Raw genomic sequence first — 6,280 nt, forward strand, 5'->3', positions numbered from 1 at the left:
GAGTTTTAAGCCAACTTTTTCAATCTCCTCTTTCACCTTCATCAAGAGGCTTTTTAGTTCCTCTTCACTTTCTGCCATAAGGGTGGTGTCATCTCCATATCTGAGGTTATTGATATTTCTCCCGGCAATCTTGATTCCAGCTTGTGTTTCTTCCAGCCCAGCGTTTCTCATGATGTACTCTGCATAGAAGTTAAATAAGCAGGGTGACAATATACAGCCTTGACATACTCCTTTTCCTATTTGGAACCAGTCTGTTGTTCCATGTCCAGTTCTAACTGTTGCTTCCTGACCTGCATATAGGATTCTCAAGAGGCAGGGCAGGTGGTCTGGTATTCCCATCTCTTTCAGAATTTTCCACAGTTTATTGTGTACCGTACCTATATCTACACCTTTATCTGTATCATCTAATCCTTAGTAGCGAACTATCTCAGATTCCTTTTGCGGGCAGTGACAATAGATAAGTAAAAATAAGTGAATGACGAAGTGGGGTATTTATATAAAGCCAGCACCTTTCCCTCTAATGAGATGGAGAAACATAAAACAATGCTAATCTCCAAACCCTGGGAATCAAATGTGCTGACCCCCAGTCTGGCACACCCATCACGTGCCCAAGAGTATCCACAGGAGCACACACCCTCGCCAATCGGCACCACTGCCCCATCCCTGACACCCACTGCTCCAGAGTCGAGGTCGGACTAAATCCTGACTCAACAGTGCAGGTGAGTGAGCAGACCACTTGCTCACGTAGAGTCAGGATGAACCTGCCTTGTTCATCGTGAGTCCCTACTCTCTTCTCTGCCTGTGATGACTTTCAGTGAGATAATCCTAGATGTAGGGACTTGATTCCTCTTCCTAGTCGCCCAGGGTTAGGTGGGGGAAAACACACAAGCCCTTTCTCGAGGTGATGAGTGCCTATTACTAGGTTAGCTGTCATTTCCTGAACATCCACTCCCCAGGGGCAGAGAAGACTGTCCCCAGGGCTCCAGGTGATAGTGAATGTGCCCTTCAGGATTCACTTTCCCTCCTCCTGGAATCCAACATCCTCACCCTAAATGTCTATAGAAGAGCCCACGTGCCCTGGCCGCCCTGTCCCAAGCATCACAGGCTCCCAGCTGTCAGGAAGAGCTTGGTCTCGCTTCTCTCCATCTCTGCTGGTGGACTGCAGGGGATGGCGCTTGTTCTTCCCCAGAACCTCACTGCTTCAGTAACACTTCATTTGCTTAATGACAGTGAGTCACTGGCCGTTTTCTGGCTCAGTTCTTGTTGATTTCAGAGAAGAAACCTGAGGCCTTTATCTGCAGAGGTAGCAGAGCAGGCAGCAAACGAAAGTCAGCTGAGTGGGGTAGGCAGCCCTGTCTGCCCACATGTGGTCCTGGAGCCTCTGCTTCCAGAGCAAAGGCTTGGAAATCTCCGGAAACTATGGCTCAAGCCGTGCCTGAGATCACAACACACAGACTCACTTTCATCAGTGCTGGGAAGCCCAGAGCTCGGGGCAGAAAGCAGGGTGGGTAGGTGGTCAGGAAAGTGCCCAATGGCCCCTCCTAGGAGCTTCTGCTTCTTCCTTCCCCCTGGGGTGCCTCTCACCCCAGGCAGAGTTTCCTGAAAGTTCCCTTAGCCCCAGGCCTGCCTAAAGCAGAGCTGTAAGGCTCCCCATCTGTTAAATGGGTGCGGACAACCCTGCTCCTTAAAATAATGCAGTCAGTTTCATACATAATGATATTGATGTCTTTGTAACAACCCTTCTCCAGAGAGCTGGAAAGACAAACGGGAAAACCATGAACTGGGCCCCTCACCTGTACAGGTGAGCTCTAGCTCATTCTCTCGCAGTGGACTTCTCCCCCATGGAACTGCCTTTGAGAGCCTAGCCAGGGTTTTAAGGACCAGCTCAAATTCAAACTCACCCATGTCATCTTCTCAAGCTCATCCTGCAAGACAATTAACCTCTACTTCCTCCTCCGGCTTCCTTCGTGGCTAAGGGGTAAAGAACCCACCCACAATGTAGGAGACCTGGGTTTGATCCCTGGGTTGGGAAGACCCCCTTGAGAAGAAAATGGCAACTCACTCCAGTATTCTTGCCTGGAGAATCCCATGGACAGAGGAGCCTGGCGGGTTTCAAAGAGTCGGACATGACTGAGTGACTAACACTTTTACTTTCTCCTCATAATTCTGACTTCTATTTACATCATATTGACAGGCAGTGAATATCTGGACTCTACAGTCAGCTAGTCACAAGTTAAATATCAGTACTAAGTCTATTACTTACTAGCCCACTGCTTTGGGCAGCAACCTCTCAGAGACTCAATTTACCCGCCTATAAAATGAGTCTAAAGATATCACCCACCTCCCAGGAGTGGTGTGAGGAATACACAAGATGAGGCCCAGCACGTACACCCTGCACTGCCTGGCACGACCTATGAGCTCACTCAGTCACAGGCACATTGCTGGGATGTTGCCACTGAGGATGCTCGTTACCATGGCAACAAGCATCATGGCCTCTAGGCTGAGTTCCTGGAGGAATGCAGCCATCCTAAAGTCTCCCCTTGACCTCTGCCGTGTCCAATCAAATGCCTTTCATTCAGTCACTGACCACAGCTTGCTTTGAGGATAAAGTGAGATAATAAAGTGAAAGCAATTAGCACAGTACCTGTCACCCAGCAGCTCAAGAAATGGTAAAAGTCCCTTACTCAGGAAAAAAAAAAAATTCTGCTGTATTGATGCTTGAATTAAGCCTGAATTAAGACTGCTACCTAAAAGGGCTTAAAAGGACTTCCCGGTGGTCCAATGGTTAAGACTTTGAGGACAAGGCATACAGGTTCGATCTCTGGTTGGGTAGCTAAAGATCCCACATGGCTCACAGCCAAAAAACCAAAACATAAAACAGAAGTAGTATTGTAACAAATTCAGTAAAGACTTTAAAAATAGTCCACAACCTTAAAAAAAAAGAAAAAGAAGAGAAAGGCAGGGGTGGGTGCTTAACGGTAAGGGGTGGGGATGCCCAGAACTGAAAAGGAGTCTCTAAAGAGACCAGGACACTGTGGCTCTAAACAGTTTACTGGCTGAGGTGATAACAGCTGTGTGTTTTCAGGATGGATTCAGATCAAATCTTTCACGCCCTGGTCTTGCCCTTGAGATGCACGCAGGAATGCTAAAGGGAGGTGGTGATGAGTCTGACATGCTGTGGGTAGTCTGGGAGGGAGGAGGAAGGGGTTTCAGATGGATGTGGGTGGAGTACCCAGGAAGACCCCTTAGCCCTGGTGAAGGGGCTTTGAGGTTATCTCAGGAGACTGGGCACTGGGAGAAACTGAATGCCCATGTCTCTCTTGAACCTGATGCCTTTTGCGAAATAATCTTCCCCAGGAAATGCTGTCTGTGGTGCTGGAGGGCACAAGGAATGCTGCTTTCTGCTCTGCACCCCAAGGAGAGCCAGGCTGAGCTCAGAGCCGCAGAGCCCGTGAGCAGTACCCACACAACCACCCACATCCTGGCCCTGGCCCAGGCCCCATCCTGTGGCTCCCTCCCGCAGAGACTTTGAGCTATGGTACTCGCTGTCAAGAAAAATAAACAATTCCATGACTGAGGAAGAGGAAAGTGTGGCGAAAGTGTGGCTGGCAGACGGGGAGACAGCGTTCCTGTCTCCTTCCTCCTTCCCTCCCGGGGGCCTCACCTCCTGCCACCTTCCTCTACCACTCAAACCAGTTCAGCTGTGTCGTGATGAACACAGGCTTCAGTGGAGCAGAAGGCTTCTGCTACCTGAAGATACTGCAGGGTCTACGTAAAGAGAGGAGGAGAGCTCTCTGAAATCTAGGACCCCTGGGCTCAAGTCCTGGGCCTTTGCAGCTGGGGGTGACCCTGGCCAGGTCCCTGCCATCTCTGGATCACAGTCCTGCCTTACAGGATAGAACACAGGGAAGAAGGAGGGGCTGGCTGTGGAGTAAGACCAGGTCGCCACTCAACCAGCATCAAGGATTATAGCTACGACCCAGACATGGCCTGTTATCACTGGCAGATGTCCTATTATCACTGGCAGACACTGGCAGTTGATTGGCAACTCATTAATCCTGTCTAATACACCTGGACACACCCCTGAAGTGCATTGCCCAGCATCCTTGCATCGAGAGTTAATCTGTCCTTCATTTCTACCAACAGAATGTATGTCTCCCCAGGTAAGGCAGTTGGGAGTGGATGTGTTATCGCCAGTCTTTCTGCCATAAGCCAGAGCCTCTCACCCCAGTGTAGCTGTCACAGAACCATAAAACCACCCAACCCATATGAGGTTGTGATGAAGGGCGGGGGTGAGACACTTCTATTGCGTTAGGTCACTGAGATTCCAAGGATCACCAGTACTAGCTGCTGGGGTTACCAACTCCACCTGGCACCATCTTCCATTCTGCGAAAGGATAAACCAATGGCTTTCCATTACAGTTCTTTAGCTACTGGGTGGAAAGGTGGCTGAGATTCAAAGTAGGAGACCTATCCTAGTCCAGGCTCTAAAAGAGTGTTGCTGTGTGATATTCAAGGACTCATTTCCTTCTCTGGTCCCTGGTTCCTCATTTACAAGGCAAAGGTGTTGAGTTAGATAATCATTACCATTCCCTGCGTGTGCGATGCTCAGCAACAGGGCTCCATCCACTGACAGACATCCACCTGTCCCTGAATGTGACTTGATGTGTCTCAGGTCTGAGGGGTGCTGACCTCTGCTGGTCACGACGGCTGATTACTATTAGAGACGGTCTGAGTAGCCCCTGCTTGTGGAGTAGAAAAGAATGGCAGAGACGTGGTAAAATCCCAAGGACTTAACAGCTGATTCCCCAGTGTTGGCTGGGCAACTCCTCACTGATGGCCAAAGCAGCAGATGAAATCCTGAGATTCCTGGCCACAACCGACCCTCCCCGTACCCTCTGCCTGGTGCCATATTGCTGGACTCCATTCATACCACAGTCTGGATAACTGGCCTGCCTGGAGTTGTGCAGGGCACACTACTGCAGCCATGGGTTGTGACCTTGGCTCCCCTGTGTCTGTGATGAACACGCCATGCTTCCCCACACCTCCCTGCTTTTTTCCTGTGTGGCTTCCTTTGCCTGGAACAATTTCCCTCTCTTCTCAAACTGGGGAGGTTTAGTATTCTTTCAAGACCAGCCTGAAACATTTCCTCCTCTGGGGATGCTTCCCGGATTGCCATCCTTTGAGAGAAATTAATTGTTGAATCCTGAAGCCAAATCCAACCTCTGTACCCCAACACCAAATTAATTTTTGAGAGAGAGTTTTGGATGAAGTAGAAAAGAATAACTCTATTGTTTTGCCAAGCAAAGGAGGACACAGGGGGCTATTGCTCTCAAAATTGTGTCCCATCCTAGAAGGAATAGTGAGGAGTTTTATTGTAATGGTTCAAAGAGGATGTGATCGGCTCGTGGACATTCTTCTGATTGGCTGGTGGTGAAGAGTCAACATCTTCAACCTAGTTCTAACTGGTCTAGGCTCTATATACTTGTAGGCAGCATACTGTTAATTTCTCCCACCTGGTGGGAGGTTTGGTACCTGCAAAACAGCTCAAAGATGGTGTTATGTATATGCTTTGATAGGAAGGGGCTTCCCAGGTGGCTATGTCAGTAAAGAGTCTGCCCGCAATGCGGGAGACCTGGGTTCAATCCCTGGGTCCAGAAGATCCCCTGGAGAGGGAAATGGCAACCCACTCCAGTATTCTTGCTTGGAGAATTCCATGGACAGAGGAGCCTGGCAGGCTACGTACAGTCCATGTGGTCACAAAGAGTTGGGAATGATTGAGTTGGGCACCACATGGGGTAGTGGGGGTACTTCCCCAGTGGTCCAGTGGCTAAGACTCTGCAGTCCCAACGCAGGGGCCCCTGTACAATCCCTGGTCAGGCAACTAGATTCCACAAGCTGCAACTAACAGCCCGAATGCTGCAACTAAAGACCCTGCATACCGCAACCAAGACCAACACAGCCAAATTTTTTTTAAAAAAGAAAAGAAACGGGGCACACAGAAAGACTTTTGTACCCAGGACCCCCACAGGGTCCTGGTGGTGTCACTCCCTCTAGATAACATCTGTCACTTCGCTGCCTGGTTTTTTATTTACCAGCCTGTCTCCCCCACCGGACTGTGTGCTCCTCAAGCACCATGACCTTGTCTTTGTCATCTCTGAATTCCCAGCACCCCAACAGTGCCAGGCTTATGGTAAATTTCCAATGAATATTCATGAATTGAATGAATCAAGTTGCCTTTTACTTGCTGCCCTGGAGTCATACACACAGATGCCAAAAC

This window comes from Bison bison, unplaced genomic scaffold (assembly GCF_000754665.1).
Source record: "Bison bison bison isolate TAMUID 2011002044 unplaced genomic scaffold, Bison_UMD1.0 scf7180017864213, whole genome shotgun sequence".
NCBI lineage: Eukaryota > Metazoa > Chordata > Mammalia > Artiodactyla > Bovidae > Bison > Bison bison.